This window comes from Triticum urartu, chromosome 2A, assembly GCF_056163025.1.
Source record: "Triticum urartu cultivar PI428250 chromosome 2A, HENAU_Tu73, whole genome shotgun sequence".
Classification (NCBI taxonomy): Eukaryota; Viridiplantae; Streptophyta; class Magnoliopsida; order Poales; family Poaceae; genus Triticum; species Triticum urartu.
This window is the reverse complement of record NC_141874.1, coordinates 113616133-113635404: the sequence shown is the minus strand read 5'-3', so window position 1 is coordinate 113635404 and position 19272 is coordinate 113616133.

The following is a 19272-nucleotide window of genomic DNA, read 5'->3' as shown; positions in this document are numbered from 1 at the left end:
GTCCTCAGCTGCTTTTTTCTCGACCGCAAGCTTCACCTTCGCGTCGATGTCCGCCTGACTAAACTTCTTTTTCTGCTTCTTGGCCTCCGGGCCCTCGTTGTAAAACACCTTCCACGTGGCGCCATCTCCAGCGCCGTGCACACGACCATATTGCGGCCGCTGGCCCAAAGGGAGTCCCTTAAGTTCGTTCAAGGCCCGGTTGAGAGGGGTGTCCCACTTGGGCCTCATCGGAGAAGTAGGGTTTTCGGCTGCAAGCTGGTGTTGCTTCTCCAGTAGTCTAATCAATTTCCTCGTGATCTTGTCCGTATAAAAAACCTTTTTCTCCTCGTCCCACTTGTAGCGGGCCCTGATGAAGTCATGCTCCAAGGGGTTGGTGAACTTCGCGAAGGGGTCTGGGAGACCCGCGGCTTCACGTTCCGCGTCTTCCTTATCCCATATGGGCCTTTTACCGAGGTAGCCACGGCTTTCGAGGCGATGCTTCCCCGTGTTCCTTTGCTGAAGGCTCTTGAATTTCACAGCCTTAGCCTTGGCGTCCTCGGTAGCGCAAGTGTCCTTGAACTTTTCGAACTCCTCTTCCGTAAGTGTCGGATTTTCCACCAGAATCTTGGACAGGGGTTCCTCAGCCACAATAGCTCGTTTCACCCTCGATTTCCAGGAGGCCAAATCATTGCTGAACATGCCCATGGCGTGATTGTTAATCTTTTTCATCTTCGGATCATCCCACGGTTGTTCTATGTTATCATCCCGATCGGGGAACTTGAATCTCTTGTGCAACTTCGTTAGGAGCAACTGCGTCAAATGTTCTTTACTCCTTAAGTCATCGTCATTGATGCTCGCGCATTCCCGTAGGATGCATCCTACTTGGTTCCCATAGCACTTGCGAGGTTCTTCCGGCTCTAACGGCTCAAACTTGCCAGGTGCCATCTTTCTGATCACAAGTCGTCCAATCCCTAGTTTGTTAGGTTTTCGTATCCTCTGCTTCTTATGCCTCTTTTCGGTACCGGCATCGGCGCTGGTATCTTCCCCGGCGGTACCTTCCCCACCGGTCTCGGCGCCGCCATCGGTGCCGGCGCCGTCGGTGTCGGTGTCGGCGTCAGTACCATCATCGAGGCGGACCTGCAAACCTTGCTTAGCAGTCAAAAAGTCGAGGTAGTCTTGTTCACCCTCATAATCCATCTCGTCTGCATCTTGGTCAGAAGGCCCAGTTTCTTCGTTGTTCGACATGTTTCCTATGATTAAGTGTCCTCATTTATTTCTAAAAGTATGAATGAATGAGAAATGAGATAAAAAAGAAATCTATGTGCCAGCACTCGATATGCCAACTATGTAGCACAAATCATGCCTTTATTCACGGGAAATTTCGGCATGACCTTTGCTAAAAAATGGACATATCGAGCGCCTGAAATTCACCGGAACGGAAATGAATCAACATTCCGGCGTAACATAGGCAACTCGGATCATTTACCAAAACATGACATGTCCAAAACATGACATATCCACATATCACATGTCCAGTTCAAATTTGCATATAAATTCATAACTAAATAGATAACCTAATTAACATAACTAAAACCTAAGTAAATTAACCCTAGCTAGCAGAGAGAGAGAGGGGGGTGGTTTACAGAGGGTGCAGGGCGAGGAGGCAGGCCCGACAATGGCCAGGTTGGGAGGGGAGGAAGCAGAGGAGGGACGCGAGGGCCGACGGGTCGGGGGTGAGCGCCGGCGCCGGGGGCGAGCGCGCCTGGGTCGGGGGCGGCGGGGTCGGGGCCGAGCGCGGCGGGGTCGGGCGCGGCGGGGTCGGGGGTGAGCGCGCCGAGGTCGGGGGCGGGCGCGGCGGTGCGACGGGGCCGGGGAAGAGAGAGTGGGGATTTGGGGGAAAAGAGGCGGGATGAAGCAGGGAGAGGGAGAATTTTGGGTTAAGTGGATGTAGCAGTAGCGCGTTTACGCGAAACGCGCTACTACTACCTCGACTAGCTGTAGCGGTTTTCTGCAGAAACCGCTACTGCTACCTTGACTAGCTGTAGCAGTTTTCTGCAGAAACCGCTACTACTACCTCCGGGGGATTAGCAATAATATGCTCTTTGAACCAATGCACGAAAGTGGAGTTGTGCTCTCTAGTAACTTCGACGTCCGTCCTGCATACCCCCCGGTCACGATACTTCTTTGCGATAATTTCTTTGTGCAGTGCCACGAAAGGATCTACCTCGTCTAGGTGTTGTAGCACTACCAAGTTTGCACTGGCAAAGTCGCTGCGTCGATCTGAGTATGCCACGTGCAGTTCCCTGCGACCGTTGCAGTGACCTTCTCCTTCGAGCCTCCCATCGTGCTTGTTAACGGGCAAACCAACACTAACACCAGGCGGCTGGTCTGCGCCATATAGAAAATTCTCACAGAAAGAGATGCACTCTTGTGTCAAATAGCCCTGGACGATGCTTCCATCTATACGGGACATGTTACGAACGAATCCTTTGATGATCCCATTCATCCTCTCAAATAGCGGTTGTGCAGGAATGACGGCCCCAGGTCTATTATGTCATCCACAATATGGACACACAGATGCACCATCACGTCGAAGAACGCGGGCGGGAAGTACATCTCAAGCTCATTCAGTATCACAACGATCTCTTCCTGTAGCCGTCGGAGCTGCTTCACACTAATCGACTTTCGAGAGATGACGTCGAAAAAGTTGCAGAGACCAATAAGCGTGTCACGGACGTGCTTGTCCATTATCCCTCTAAGGGCAACAGGTAATATCTGAGTCATCATCACATGACAGTCATGAGACTTCATCCCGCTGAACCTTTTCTTGTCCGTGTCTAGATATCTACTTATCTTGCCACAGTAACCGGAACTAACTTTGACTCCGGTAAGGCACTTAAAGAATTGATTGATCTCAGCCTGACTTATGGTGAAGCAAGAAGGGGGGCAATAATCCTCATTCTTTATTTTCTTGCCCTTCTTCTCCCGTGCCTCTGTCTCCGTCTCTGTCTCGTCTGACATTTTACATGGCGGCATGTGCAGATCTTCCCTGATTTCCAAATCTTGCAAGTCTTTTCTTGCATTCGGCCCATCCTTGGTCTTATCCGGCATGTTCATCAGTGTTGCGAGCAAGCTCTCAAGGACATTCTTACAGATATGCATTTGATCAAGGCAATGAGGTGTATCGAGTTTGTGCCAGTACTCCAAGTCCCAGAACACAGACCTCATCTTCCATACCTTCAGCAGCAGCTCTGGCGCCTTTCTCATCATCTTTCCCGGTGCGGGGCACTCCTTCAAGTTTTTCAACAGCTCATCGATTTCGGCACCGCTCCGCTTACGTGGAGGTCCTCGATGCTCAGCGTGACCATTGAATAGATCTCCACGGTTTCTCCACAGGTTGTCCTGCTCGAGCCATCTTCGATGCCCCATGTACATGATTTTCCCAAACCCGCCATCTTTCCTTGACGTTAGCTGCTGAGACGTCGTATCATCCATGCACCGCGTGCATCCGCAATATCCATGGCACACCTGGCCTGCCACATATCCGTAACCAAGATAGTCGTGCACTGTCGTGATCAGCGCGGCTCTCATGTTGAAATACTCGCCTTTGCTGGCGTCCCATGTCTTGGCCGGTGTTTTCCATAACGTGTCTAACTCCTCCTGAAGTAGCCCCAGATACAAATTAATATTATTTCTTGGTTGTTTCGGCCCCTAAATAAGCATGCTCATGTGAATGTACTTCGATTTCATGCACAACCAGGGGGGAGGTTGTACATCCATACAAACACGGGCCATGTGCTATGGTTGGTGCTCTGGTTGCCAAACGGATTCATGCCATCGGTACACGCGCCGAGCACGATGTTCCTTGCATCACATTCAAAATACCGATAGAAGCTGTTCAACGCTCTCCACTGGCTTCCATCCTTGACGTGTCTCAGCTTCGGATCATCTCCATCGTCGGGCTTCTTCCTCTCCGCGTGCCAGCGCATTAGCTTTGCTTCCTTGGGATCTACAAAATACCTCTGGAGACGGGGAGTGATCGGTAAGTACCATACCACTTTCTGGGGACATTTCTTCCCGGCCTTCTTGTATCGAGAAGCATTGTACACCGGACAACTTGTTTTTTCCGCGTGCTCCTTCCGATAAAGTATGCAATCGTTGATGCATGCATGGTATCTAACGTGTGGCAGATCAAGAGGGCACACGATCTTCTTGGCCTCATCTACACTACTAGGACATAGATTACCCTCGGGAAGAACATCCTTTAGGTACTTGAGATGCTCATCGAGGCTAGTGTCGGTCCATTTCTTTTTAGCCTTCGTCTTCAGCACTTGGAGCGTGAAACTCAAGCGGGTCACCTCAGGATTGCAACCATCATACAATGGAGTGGTCGAGTCTACCACCATTTGCTCCAGCGTAGCCTCCTCTCTAGAAGCAGCTCTCTCAGTACTCGTCTCCTTGCGAAGCAATGCTTGAACATGAGGGTCCCGCACGATTGAACTTAATACCAACGAACTCTGCTGCGTGGAGTCCATGTCGTTCTCTCCGCCGCCATGTCCGGCCCCTTCTCCGCCGCCATGTCCGGCCTCTTCCCTGCCGCCATTATCGATCATCTCTTTGTCTTGCCCCGTGTCATCATTGCCTGCCCCGTCAGCATCCTCAACATCGTCATCCTCATCTTCAGTTATCCACCGAGTATAGCCATCCATGAAACCAGTCATGAGCAGGTTCCTTTGCATTTTCGACACGGACATAAAACCTCTGTCAGGTTATTTTCCTTCATGTCCTGCACCGCCGACCGCAACCACCTGTCCACCATCGTTCCACTGACCATCGTGAACTCTGCACGGTAATAATAAACAAATTGATTATAACAATGCGTGCATTCATCAAAGTCATACAAAATTCGGCATGACCTTCCTTAAGAGTAGGACATATATAGATCTAGAGTTTGCCCGGAATTCGCCGAAACGGAAATAAATCGACATTTCGGCAAAACATAGGCAACTCAAATGCACAATTTGGCGTCAACTCATGCCACACACACAATTTCCATAAAAATATCACACACACATGCATAAACATATTTCCATTTTGCAAAAGCATGAAATATTAATCACACCTCTATCTCAAGATTGAGCATATGGTGGAGATGATGATGTAGGGAGGTCAAAAGTGCACAAAGCTCTTCTTGACAAAGAAAGATCTATTTAGGGGGCAAATACGCCACTTAACTAAATTCTACATCTACCTAGCTAGCTAATTTGGGAGGGGGAGGAAAAAGAGAAAGGAGATGAATTAATGGAGGTGGTGTAGTTATAGCTAGGAGTAATGAAGAGAAAGGTAGGTAGAAGAGGAGAGTAATTGGTGGAGAAGTATTGAGGAAGAAGAAGAGTGAGAGAGGGAGGATGTGGGAGGGTAGGGGAAAGGGAGGAGAGGAGATGGGGAGGGGGAGGTGGAAAAGGTGGTGGGTCCTGCGTCTTAGCAGTCGCGCGGGAGAGAAAATGCGCTGCTGCTAAGAGCGTAGCAATAGCGTGCTTTCCTGTCACGCGCTACTGCTAAACGGGCCAAACATGTTCACATTTTCAAAATTAGCAGCAGCGAGGTGATAAAAAAGCGCGCTGCTACTATGGCATTAGCAGCAGCGCGCTCCCTGGCACCGCGCTACTGGTAAACTTATGTCGTTGTGTACTGTCAGTGGATTTTTGTAGCGGTGCGGTTTAAGCGTCACGCGCTACTGCTAAGTTTGCACCAGTAGCGAGCTTTTCGTAGCCGTGCTGCTACTACTTAGCAGCAGCACCTGCTTTTATGCCGCGCTGCTGCTAAGATTCTGTGTATAAGGTTTTCCCTAGTAGTGTAGAGCTAAATCATGCTCATCGTGACCGTGCGGCGTACTCGGCAGGGGATCGAATGCATCGAAGATCAAGTCTCCGCGGATGTCGGCCATGTAATTTAAGCTTCCAAACCTGACCTGGTGGCCAGGGGCGTAACTCTCGATCTACCCCAGATGGCCAAGTGAGTTCGCCCACAGTGCGAAGCCGCCGAATACAAAGATCTGCCCGGGGAGAAAAGTCTCACCCTAGACTGCATCGCTATTGATGATCGGAGGAGCCATCAAGCCTAATGATGACGACACAGAGGAACTCTCAATGAAAGCACCAATGTCGGTGTCAAAACCGGCGGATCTCGGGTAGAGGGTCCCGAATTGTGCGTGTAAGGCGGATGGTAACAGGAGGCAGGGGACATGATGTTTTACCCAGGTTCGGGCCCTCTTGATGGAGGTAAAACCCTATGTCCTGCTTGATTGTTCTTGATAATATGAGTGGTACAAGAGTTGATCTACCACGAGATCAGAGAGGCTAAACCCTAGAAGCTAGCCTATGGTATGATTGTCTGTTGTCCTACGGACTAAAACCCTCCGGTTTATATAGACACCAGAGGGGGTTAGGGTTACACAGAGTTGGTTACAAGGAACGGGATCTACATATCCGTATTGCCAAGCTTTCCTTCCATGCCAAGGAGAGTCCCATCCGGACACGGGACGAAGTCTTCAATCTTGTATCTTCATAGTCCAATAGTCCGAACAAAGGATATAATCTGGCTGTCCGGATACCCCCTAATCCAGGACTCCCTCGCCGGCCAAACCGTAAAATTACGGTGCATAATTGGGCCATCATGCAAATCACTATGTATGATCCGCATCATGGGCCCAGTCATCTTGGTCCATTAATATGCCTAAATGTAAACTGGCCCACTAGTAGATTCGGGTCTTTAATAGTCCAAGTAAACCGCCGGCCCTATTTTCGCAAGAAACTCAATGCGCTTTTAGGAGGCTGAAAAGTAGGTTGGTCCTAAAATGTGCCGAACAGCTCACGGGCCGGCAGCAGAACGAAATAAACCCCGACCATGATTGTGCCAATCACATCACGGGCCGTTAACAGACCAAAATTGTCTCGGTCCTTGTTTGGCCCCATCACATTATCGGTTGTGAGAAGGACGGATGCAAACCGGGCCATAGTTAGGCCCAAATATATGACAGGCTTTTAATAGGCAGAAATAAATATAGGGCCGAAATGTTAAACGGGCCTTTAACAAGCCGAAACTAATATCATGCCGAATTACTAAATGGGCCTTTAGCAAGTGGGCGCAAAAGCATAGCGTCCAATGGATGGGCCGAATCTGATATGGGCCATAATTTAGCCAAAGCCTCTTAAAGTCTAGATATGATCTGGGCCGTAATTTGGCCCAGAAGGTGGTAGGCTTTTAACGGGATGGATCTCAAATGGCCTTTTATTAGGCCCGGAACATGCCAGGCTGTTAATGGACTGGATCAAATATGGGCCGGCATTTGGCCCAAAACATGGCAGCCTGTTAACGGGCCGGCCCACTAGTGTCCCCAAAATCTTGTGGGCCTTTAGCTGGGCCGGCCCATTATGGTCGGCGAAATCTCGTGGGCCTTTAACTAGGCCAACCCATTATGGTCCGCAAAATCTTGTGGGCCTTTAGTTGAGTGACACCTGTGCCAACACGGAGCTGACACGTGGTTCCCTCGGCCAATGAGAATTTTACACGTGGAAAATCGGCATTGGTCGTGGCTGTTAGCGGGTTATTGGATCCAAACCTAGACCCGGTAGCTTAACGGCGACCCATCACGGTGGATGCCACGTGTCGGTCACCCTTGACGAAAGCACTTCTATGACGCGCGATTTATGTCATGGAAGTGGACACTTCCGTGATGATAATTTTGGTAATGTCGTGGAACACTTCTACGACAGCACATGTATGGCTAGATTCTCTCATAAAATCGTCATGGATGTATATGCATGACAGAAAACGTGAGCTACTGTGACAAATACGTATCATCACGGAAGAGTATTTTTTTAGTGTGTACACCTTACAAATGCGTACAAAGGTGATGTGTGCGGCCATACTCCTTCCTAAGCTCCAAGTTGGATCATCCAAGGTAATCTCGATAGGCTCGGTAGCCGGTGGAAAGGTCCTTCCAGGCACATAAATTCTGATCCTCCAGCGTTTCTCTTCCGGCAAGGTTGCGATGAAGGTTCCGGTGAAAGTGGGAAGGGCGATGTTCAGATACTTCACAACTTCCTTCGGGTGTCGACCGAAGTGCATGGTCTCGTCGGGCTGGGCAAACTTGGTCCTTGGGTTCGACCTCTATATTGTTGAAATAGAGAAGGATTATAAATGAATATAGGAGAGCATAAGACCAATGCATATATATATGGAAATTTTAAAATAGGATTTTTCCATCCTAAGGCTTTTCCATTCCTAGTGGTCGCGTCCTACAGTCAGCGTGTGCTCTAATACCATCTTGTAGCGACCCGATCCCAATGGATCAAAGTCTCTGTGCTTAAGTGTCATCCCTGGATCGGTATACTGAAACACACAGTAACCGAGGATTTATAATAGAGTTCAATCACACACTTATTACATCAAGGTCCCCACAAAGAGTATTTATTACATAAATATGGCTGAAGGCCAACTAAATAAAATAATTGTGGAAGCTTCGAAGGTAAATGAGTCCATCCAACTCCACGGCAAAACTAAGTGCAGAAAAATGACCTATCGCACCTTAATCCTCGTCGGAAAACTCGGCAACATGAGACGTTGCAGCTGTATATGTCAGCACTATCGGATTTCGGGTTCCGATAGACCCTTGAGGTTCGAACACTGGGGTGCGCGTGGAGATTTCGCCTCCTACCTACCTGCACCCCTCCGACACACTAGGATCAAAGCTATGAAAAGAACAACACAAGGGACGCAGGGTTTATACTGGTTCGGGCCACCGCTGTGGTGTAATACCCTACTCCAGTGTGTGGTGTGTGGATTGCCTCTTGGGCTGATGATGATGAACAATACAAGGGAGAACAACCTCGCGAGGGTCTGTTCTTGGCTGGGGCGATGAACTGCTGGGAGGAGTTCAACCACCTTTCTCTCTCTCTCCCTCTTTCCAACTGGTCGACCCTTTGGAGGAGACTGAGCCGAACCCTTTGCTACGTGGGTGGCCGGTCGTATTTATAGTGGCCCTGGTCCTCTCCCCAAATATTGAGCGGGAAGGGAGCCAACAATGGCGGGCTAATTTGAAGGGGGACAGCAAGTATCAACTATCCTGACAAAAGTAGTCTTCGCATGCGCAAAGCTCTGGTGATGACGCCGTCTTGGGCTCCACGGTGACCTCCGTCTCGTAGTCCTCCTGGTCTTGGTCTCGTTGCACCGAAATGGCAACCTTTGCCTAACGCCTTGGTACTCTGCGGCTGCGCTTGCCCCCTTTGCACCAAAGAGGAAAGGAGGACGCTGCGCGGGCTGGCACCCGCCTGGCGCCCTGAGTCGTCATGGCTTGCGTCATGGGCACCTCACGAGGTACCCCGCCTTGATCTCTCCGCCTCCTCGTGAACCAGCCTGACGGGGCCGTGCCTGAGGAAGCTCCGTGTCATCCGCACCGCAAGGCTTGGCCCCTCGCGAGGGTCTTGAGTTTGTGTTGGTGAAGACGGGTCGTGATGGGCCCCCCTTTGAGCCACGCTGCAGGCCACAGGCAGGCAACTCTGGGGACCCCCGTTCCCAGAACGCCGATAGTAGCCCCCGGGCCCAAGGCGCGCCTGGACTTGGCCGTGCAGGGAGGCGGAAGGGCAAGAGCGAAGCGCCGCGGGCCCTAACAGCCTGCGGCCTTGGGCGCCGCGTGGCGGTTGATTAGACGTGGGCGTCTCCACTTCCCCACGGCGCCTCGGCAACTGCACGGATTGGACAAGTCCTTGCATACAAAGCGGGTCATAATTACCTGTGATCATGGGGGCCATTGGTTGGCCATCTCCAGCCATAAGTATGGACCGGCGCGCGCCCTTCCAGTTCATCCCCCCTTGCTTCTCCTTTTTCTTCATGGCCCCGTCGAGGAGGTTCTCAGCCGCCGAGAAGGGGAAGGCTTGCCGGGTTGAGCCCGCCTCTCCCCCACCCAAGCGCGGCCGAGGGCGCCCTCGCAAGCATCCTGTGGCCACCACGGTGGCTCCCCGCGGCCGTGGAGGTGATCTTCAGCATGGCGTTCGTGCTGCTGACGTGCTGCCGGAGTTCATCGTGTGGGCGGTGGAGCCGGCTAGCACCCGGCTTCTGCTTCCTCGCTTCCTCCTCGGCGAGCTCCCGGCCGGCGCCCCGGGCGGCCTCTGGCTCCAGGCCGACGGCTGCTGCAGCTGGGCCTCATGGGTCTCTCTGGAGGTCTCCGCAGCCGGGAGCCTATCCCTGGCCCGCGGTTGGCAGATGTTTGCCCGCGCGCGTGGCCTGAGCCGTCGGTGCACCCTACAATTCAAGTTCGACGGCGACGCCACCCTCTACGTGAGGGTGTTTGGGGAAGATGGTCACCGCGCAGGGTGTTGCCCCGAGGGTGACGACCGCGGCTGGGAACCCAGCTCCGGTGATGATGGAGAGAGCAGCACGGCTGGCGGCGTTCGGCGTTCCCCAAGCTTCCCCGGTTCTTCTTCAGGCGGCGACTCCTCTAGCGGTGGCCGCGATCAGCCTCCACGTCGTCGTATCTGCTTGGGGGGTGGCAACGTTTCCGCCCGCCGCCGCGCCCTGGTGAAGCACGAGAGGGAGTCCTCCTGAGCTTCGGAGGCAGCTCGGGCCTTCCCTGCGGGCCGGTGTGAGGCGAGCCGCGCCGGATTTGTTCTTCCTTTTCCCTTTTTCCTGCATAACAAAGACAATAGTGCGGAGCCCCGCGGGGGCGTGTTTGGGTTATTGCTTGTTAATCATCGTTTTGCTTTCGTTAGCGTACCTTCCGGCTATGTGCCCGGGCATGGATAGTTCCCGGCCCCGGCCGTGGGGGGGGGGGGCAACCGACCCAGGCCCTTTGTTTGTGTCGCGGTGCCCGTGGGGCACGGACTGGAGGGGTGCTCCTGTAAGGGGCCCAGGTCACGAATTCTTTGAGTGACTAGGATAGGAACACTCGCGAGGGCGCTCGGCTCTCCCCCTCGCGAGGCCTTGCACAAGAGAAACCGAGGCAGGAGAGCAAAAAGCCGAAGAACCGCAAGCCAAAGACGGCAACAACTTCAATAAAACTCCAAACGAAGGGGAACAAGCCAACTGCGGAAAGCAAATGAAAAGCCGCGTCTGGCACCTAGTCTAGTCTTCGACGTCTTCTCACCAGCGTGGAGCTAAGTGCTACCACTGGGCGTGGGACGGAGCCCCAGGGCCTGAGGCCGGCGCTCCTGAGACTCCGGGGCATGTACAGCCCCAACTCATTATTACGTGAGAGTGTCACGGGCGGCGAGCTTCACAGGCGTTGGCCTTCTTCACACGTCCGGGCCTTTTCCAAAACGTGATAGCTTCACAGGCACCCGCCTTGCTTCACAGGCTCCGGGCCTTTTCCAAAACACGATAGCTTCAGAGGCACTCGCCTTGCTTCACAGGCTCCGGGCCTTTTCCAAAACGCGATAGCTTCACAGGCACTCGCCTTGCTTCACAGGCTCCGGGTCTTTTCCAAAACGCGATAGCTTCATAGGCACTCACCTTGCTTCACAGGCTCCGGGCCTTTTCCAAAACGCGATAGATTCACAGGCACTCGTCTTGCTTCACAGGCTCCGGGCCTTTTCCAAAACGCGATAGCTTCACAGGCACTCGCCTTGCTTCACAGGCTCTGGGCCTTTTCAGGGGTAGAACCTTCCGAGGTGCTGGATGTTCCATGCATTCTGGACCGGCACTCCCTCTTGAGTCTCCAAGCGCGCGGAGCCGGGCCTGGAAACATGAACAACCTTGAACGGGCCCTCCCACATGGGAGAGAGCTTGTGCAATCCCTCCCTGGAGAGAACCCGCCTGAGCACGAGGTCTCCTACCTCAAGAGTCCTCGGGCGGATGTTGCGGCAGTGATATCACCGCAGTGCTTGTTGGTACCTCGCCGCTCGCAGCGCGGCTTCCCGGCGACGCTCCTCCCCCAGCACGAGGTCCGTCCCCCGCATGGCGTCCTGCTGCGCCTCGTCGAACGCCAGGACACGGGCGGAGCGACATCTGACCTCGTGAGGGAGGACTGCTTCTGCTCCGTAGACCAGGAAGAACGGGGTCTCTCCAGTCGGCTTGGTCGTGGTGGTGCGGATGGACCACAGCTCGGACTGCAGTTCGTCGTACCAACCTCTGCCGCAAGCCTCCAGCTTCTTCTTGAACGTCCTAGTCTTGAGGCCCCTCAGGACCTCCGCGTTGGCTCGCTCGGCCTGGCCGTTGCTTCGGGGGTGCGCCACTGAAGCGTGGCATATCTGCGTTCCAAGGTTAGCACATTATGTTTTGAACAGGTTACTGGTGAACTGCGAACCGTTGTCCGTGATGATGCGATTCGGCACCCCGAACCGGCTCACGATGCCCTTGATGAACTTGACTGCGAAACCCGCAGGAATGGTGCGGACAGCCTCCACTTCAGCCCACTTGGTGAACTTATCCACGGCAACGTAAAGGTAGCGGTAGCCCCCTGGCGCCCGAGGAAACGGACCCAAGATGTCGAGCCCCCAGACTGCGAATGGCCACGAAAGGGGGATAGTCTGCAAGCCCCCTGCCGGCTGATGGATCTGCTTGGCGTGGAACTGGCAGGCCTCACAAGCCTTCACTAGTTCAATGGCGTCATTGAGCGCGGTGGGCCAGTAAAACCCACTGCGGAACGCCTTGCCAACGAGGGTCCGTGATGACGAATGATGTCAACAGTCTCCGCCGTGTATATCTTCCAGTAGTTCCTTCCCTTGCTCCCTGGAGATGCAGCGCAGGGATACATCGTTTGGTCGCTTCCGGTAGAGCTTTCCATCTTTGATGCAGTATGCCGTGGCCTGGCGCGCCACTCGCTCTGCTTCCTCCTCCTTCTCCGGCAGGGTCCCTTGCGTTAGGTAGCTCCGGAGCTCCGTGATCCAACATCCCTCCCGAGGTTCCATCATCAGGAGCAGGCGTGCTCCCGAGGCCGGGCCACAAGCTGGAGCTCCTGAGGCAGGTGGCTAAGGGAGCTCCTCCCTGGGCTGAGCCATGTTTGATAATGACGGTAAGGCTGAAGGCTTGAAGAGCCACTCCTCGAAAATGCCAGGCTCCTGAGGTAACCGCCTGGACGCGCGTTTGGCGATGTCATCGGCTTCCTGATTGGTGCCACGGGGCACATGCTGCAACTCCAACCCCCAGAACTGCTTCTCCATCCTCCGGACCTCTGCAAGGTAGGCCTCCATGTGCTCATCCTTCGGCTCATACACCTTGTTGGAGAAATTGACAAGGAGCTGCGAATCGCCCTTGATGGTGAGGCATTTCACCCCCAGGGCAGCTGCGGCCTTTATGCCCGCTATTAAACCTTCATACTCCGCTATGTTGTTGGAGACCTTTTCGCCTTGCTGGAAACAAAGCTGCACGGCATAATAGAGCTTGTCCTGGGTGGGCGATATAAGCACCGCCCCAGCCCCTACGCCGTGTCTGGAGAACGCCCCATCAAAGTACATGATCCAGCCTTCTGGCGCCTCGCTTCCCGGGGACAGGGACCGATCCTCGTCGGCCTTGAGGCCTGGCGCCACCGTCCATTCTGCCACAAAATCTGCCAACGCTGCTCCCTTGATGACTCTGGTCGTGCTGAATTCGAGCTGAAACGCTTGCAGCTCTATGTTCCAATCAGCGACCCTCCCAGCTGAATTGGGGCTCCTGAGCACCCTCTCCAGGGGGTATGACGAGACGACCTTGATGGGGTGACCGTGAAAATAGTGCCGCAGTTTGCGCGAAGCCACCAGTAGCGCGAGGAGGAGTTTTTGAGGCATGGGGTACTATGCTCTTGTATCCCGCAGCACTGTGCTGACGAAGTACACTGGGTACTCAACGAGGTGGAGTGCGTCAGTGTTGGTGGCTCCCTTCGGAGACCGTGGCGTCTCTTGAGGCAATGGGGCCTCCTGAGACTGGCCATATGGAAGAGGGGCCTCTCCCGCCTCTGGTGCGCCTCTGGTGCTGACGAAGTACACTGGGTGCTCAACGAGGTGGAGTGCGTCAGTGTTGGTGGCTCCCTTCAGAGACCGTGGTGCCTCTTGAGGCAATGGGGCCTCCTGAGACTGGCCATCTGGAAGAGGGGCCTCTTCCGCCTCTGGTGCGCCCCTCTGCGGCGGTTGATCCTCCTCAGCCGTGATGGCCATTTCTGTGGGCCTTCCTTGTCCCTGTTCTGCCTTATCCCGGGCTGCTGCCGTGGTTTTGATCCGGCGCTCCTCTCTGACTGCTACCAAGGCTGCGCTGGCGGAGTAGGGAGTGGCGGCGAGGTAGAGCACCAGGGGCTCCTGAGGGCGCGAGGCCACCATGACCGGTGGGCTGGTCAGGTATCTCTTGAGATCCTGGAACGCCTTGTCGGCCTCTTCAGTCCACTCGAAGGGCCCCTTTTTCTTCATTAGCTGGAAGAAGGGTAGGGCTCGTTCCCCCAACTTGGAGATGAAGCGCTCTAGCGCGGTCACGCGCCCCGTGAGCTTCTGCATTTCTCTAAGGGTCTTTGGCGGGCTCATGTCTTCCACCGCCTTGACCTTCTCTGGGTTAGCCTCGATGCCTCGGTGGGACACGAGGAAACCCAAGAGCTTGCCCGAGGGGACTCCGAACACACACTTCTCTGGGTTGAGCCGTAGGTTCACTACGTTGAGGCTCGCGAAGGTTTCCTCCAGGTCTTGTATCAAGGTCCTGGCCTCCTGAGATTTTACCACGATGTCATCGACGTAAGCTTCAACATTCTTCCCGAGCTGCGGGCCCAAGGTGATATGCATCAGCCGCTGAAAGGTCGCCCCTGCGTTACGCAGCGCGAATGGCATGCAGGTGTAGCAGTACACCCCGCACGGGGTTAGGAAGGCCGTCTTCTCGACGTCTTCCACCGCCATCTTGATCTAGTGATACCCAGAGAAGGCATCCAGGAAGCACAACAGGTCGCATTCCGCAGTGGAATCAACGATCTGGTCGATGCGGGGGAGCGGGAACGGATCTTGCGGGCACGCTTTGTTGAGGTTGGTGAAGTCGACACACATGCGTTCCTTCCCTCCCTTCTTCGGCACAACGACAGGGTTGGCCAACCAATCTGGGCATCGGACCTCGCGAATGACCCCAGCGGCCTCTAATTTGCGGGTCTCTTGGACGATGAAGGCCTGCTTTTCTGTGGACTGCCGCCTGGCCTTCTGCTTCACAGGGCGCATGTTGGGGCACACGTTGAGGTGATGCTCGATTACGCTCCTGGGGATCCCTGCCAACTGGTCCGGCTCCCAAGCGAATACCTTCTTGTTTGCACGCAGGAACACGACCAGGGCCTCCTCCTGCTCGGGTTTGAGGTGGGCGCCTATGGTGAAAGTGGCGTTGGTGGACCCGTCCTCATCGACGGGTACCTACTTGGTTTCTGCCTTGTCTTGGGTGAACAACTGCTTCTTCTTGGCGGGCGCAGCCCCCTTGGGCTCGGGGGCCCCCAAGTCGGCAGGTTGTGCTGACGCTGCTGTCCTGAAGACGAGCTTGAGCACCCGCAGAGCGTCACCAGTATCCCCGTGCACGGTGAGGACACCACTGCTCCCGGGCATCTTCATGAGGTTGTACGCTGGGTGCGTTGTGGCCATGAACTGGGCCAGCGCTGGGTAGCCGAGAATGGCGTTGTAGGGGAGGCCAATGGGGGCGATGTCGAAGTCGACCAGCTCCGTGCGGAAGTTGTCGTAGGTGCCGAAGGTCATTGGGAGCCGGATCTGCCCCAAGGAGCTGGACGACCTGCCCCCAATGCCTGAGAAGGGCCGGCTGGGCTGCAACCATTCCAGGGGTATGCTGAGGAGGTTGAAGGCCTCGACTGAGAGCACGCTGAGGCCTGCCCCGCCATCGATGAGAGTTCTGGTGACGGCCACCTGGCAGATGGTGGGGGTGCATAGCATGGGGAGCACGCCCGAGCAGGCCGAGTTGGAGGAGTGGTCCTCCGGGCTGAAGCTCAGGCCGGTCTCGGGCGCCGCCCGATCCAGGGGAGCCCCCTGCCGTGTGGAAGCGGCGCTGACCCGGCGGATGAATGGCTTGACGTGGTAACTTGTAGGCGGCGCCTGCGAGCCGCCCAAGAGGGCTGCGACGACTGGGGGTGTTGGTGCAGCACGATAGGCGGGGAAGAGGTTGCGGGGCTCCATGGGCGCACGGAGCACGCGGGACGAAGAACCAGCTGGGGTGAGCGAGTGAGTTGCGGTGCGGCCGTCTTGCCGCACGGACAGATGCCGGGATGATGCTTGCCGCTCGTCCCCCACCGGGCCGGTGGCGGCATTGACGGTAGGTGGCGGGGGACGGCGAGGGCGCCCGCCGACAGGGGCTGTCTGGGCGACGCGGGAAGCGAGGGCGGCCCGACGCTCCGCGCGGGCCCGACGTGCGTCATACATGGGCGCGATGGTCGGAGGAGAACGGAGCGGTGGAAGACGAATTCCGGCGCACCCCTACCTGGCGCGCCAAATGTCGGATTTCAGGTTCCGGAAGACCCTTGAGGTTCGAACACTGGGGTGCGCGCGGAGATTTCGCCTCCTACCTACCTGCACCCCTCCGCCACGCTAGGATCAAAGCTATGAAAAGAACAACACAAGGGACGCAAGGTTTATACTGGTTCGGGCCACCGTTGTGGTGTAATACCCTACTCCAGTGTGTGGTGTGTGGATTGCCTCTTGGGCTGATGATGATGAACAATACAAGGGAGAACAGCCTCGCGAGGGTCTGTTCTTGGCTGGGGCGATGAACTGCTGGGAGGAGTTCAGCCACCGTTCTGTCTCTCTCCCTCTTTCCAACTGGTCGGCCCTTTGGAGGAGACTGAGCCGAACCCTTTGCTACGTGGGTGGCCGGTCGTATTTATAGTGGCCCTGGTCCTCTCCCCAAATATTGAGCGGGAAGGGAGCCAACAATGGCAGGCTAATTTGAAGGGGGACAACAAGTATCAACTATCCTGACAAAAGTAGTCTTCGCCTGCGCAAAGCTCTGGTGATGACGCCGTCTTGGGCTCCACGGTGACCTCCATCTCGTAGTCCTCCTGGTCTGGGTCTCGTTGCACCGAAATGGCAACCTTTGCCTGACGCCTCGGTACTCCGCGGCTGCGCTTGCCCCCTTTGCACCAAAGAGGAAAGGAGGACGCTGCGCGGGCTGGCACCCGCCTGGCGCCCTGAGTCGTCATGGCTTGCATCACGGGCACCTCACGAGGTACCCCGCCTTGATCTCTTCGCCTCCTCGTGAGCCAGCCTGACGGGGCCATGCCTGAGGAAGCTCCATGTCATCCGCCCCGCGAGGCTTGGCCCCTCGCGAGGGTCTTGAGTTTGTGTTGGTGAAGATGGGCCGTGCTGGGCCCCCCTTTGAGCCACGCCGCAGGCCGCAGGCAGGCAAGTCTGGGGACCCCCGTTCCCAGAACGCCGACAAGCACATGGAATATGTTGGCAAAGTTACACAATAGGAGAATAATTGAAAATGACTTTCTCTACATGCAAATTCGGCTGGTGGAGGCTCTAAGTTTAATTTTTTTGCACAAAGCTAGTTTTCCCCTACAACAAAGGAATACATTTTATTTTACTACCAAGTTTATGTCATTATTGAGAAGGTTCCTCCAACTCAATCCCAAAGTTACCATGTATAAATAATAACCCAATTCACTTATAGTGATGAGATCAACCAATAATTCACTTATAGATACTCAAGTTGTCCATAACCGGGGACATGGCTAATCATGATTAGTTTTATACACTCTGCAGAGGTTTGCGCACTTTTCCCCACAAGACTCGACCACCTCCATGATCGGAAGATCGAGACATGGCCTTTCTGCATGTGTTCCCCTTAACCCTGGATAGGCGGGTACAGCTACTTTCCCCTACATCTGCTAGCCTACCCAGAAAGGCTCACACAAACTTACTCAACTATGCCAGAGCCCATATTGGCTTGTGGCTGCACACGAAAGTTTCTAGGCATGAAATATAATATGATCCCTTTGAGCCTAGGTGGCATTCCATAGGGTGATCACATGGGTCCTCTGAGATCCCCTAGGGCAAGCACTGGCTTCTCCAGGTGCCCCAACCATTCCACCCAGATGTGTGTTGATGTTGCCACCTTAAGTTAACCCAAAATTATTATATCTCTCTTTTCTTTAATGAATCACACATACCAATCCCTGTCTACAAGCATGGCTAAGCAACATGACATAACGAATATTCCTGGGGTGTGTCAAGTGAGGGAGTCCTGGATTAGGGGGTGTCGGGATGGCCGGACTATTCCTTTAGCCGGACTCCTGGACTATGAAGATACAAGATTGAAGACTTCGTCCCGTGTCCGGAAGGGACTTTCCTTGGCGTGGAAGGCAAGCTTGGCGATACGGATATGTAGATCTCCTACCATTGTAACCGACTTTGTGTAACCCTAACCCTCTCCGGTGTCTATGTAAGCCGGAGGGTTTTAGTCCGTAGGACAACATACAAAACAACAATCATACCATAGGCTAGCCTCCAGGGTTTAGCCTCTCCGATCTCATGGTAGATCTACTCTTGTACTACCCATATCATCAATATTAATCAAGCAGGACGTAGGGTTTTACCTCCATCGAGAGGGCCTGAACCTGGGTAAAACTTTGTGTCCCTTGCCTCCTGTTACCATCCGTCCTAGACGCGCAGTTCGGGACCCCCTACCCGAGATCCACCGGTTTTGACACCGACATTGGTGCTTTCATTGAGAGTTCCTTTGTGTCATCGCCGTCAGGCTTGATGGCTCCTACTATCATCGATAGTGATGCGGTCCAGGGTGAAACTTATCTCCCCGAACAGATCTATTTCTTCGGTGGCTTTACACTGTGGGCCAATTCACTTGGCCATCTGGAGCAGATCGAAAGCTATGCCCCTGGTCGTCAGGTCAGATTTGGAAGTTTAAACTACACGGCTGACATCCGCGAGGACTTGATCTTCGACGGATTCAAGCCACTGCCGAGCGTGCCGCACTGTCACGATGAGCATGATCTAGCTCTGTCGCCGAACAGTGCCCTGGAGGCCGCACCCACATCGGCTTCGTCCCTTAATTCGGAGCCGACTGCGCCGATCAAGGATCGGTGGTTGGACACCGCCTCGGGGGCTGCGATCCCAATGGCGATCGAGCCAAACACCAGCCCCAGACTCTGCGAGACTCGTGACTCCAAGGAGCCGGACTCCTCCCCGGACTCCGAACCCTCCGCGCCCCTGCCGATCGAATCCGACTAGGCGCCAATCATGGAGTTTACCGCCGCGGACGTCTTTCAGCACTCGCCTTTCGGCGATATTCTGAAGACACTAAAGTCTCTCCCTTTATCAGGAGAGCCCTGGCCGGACTACGGTC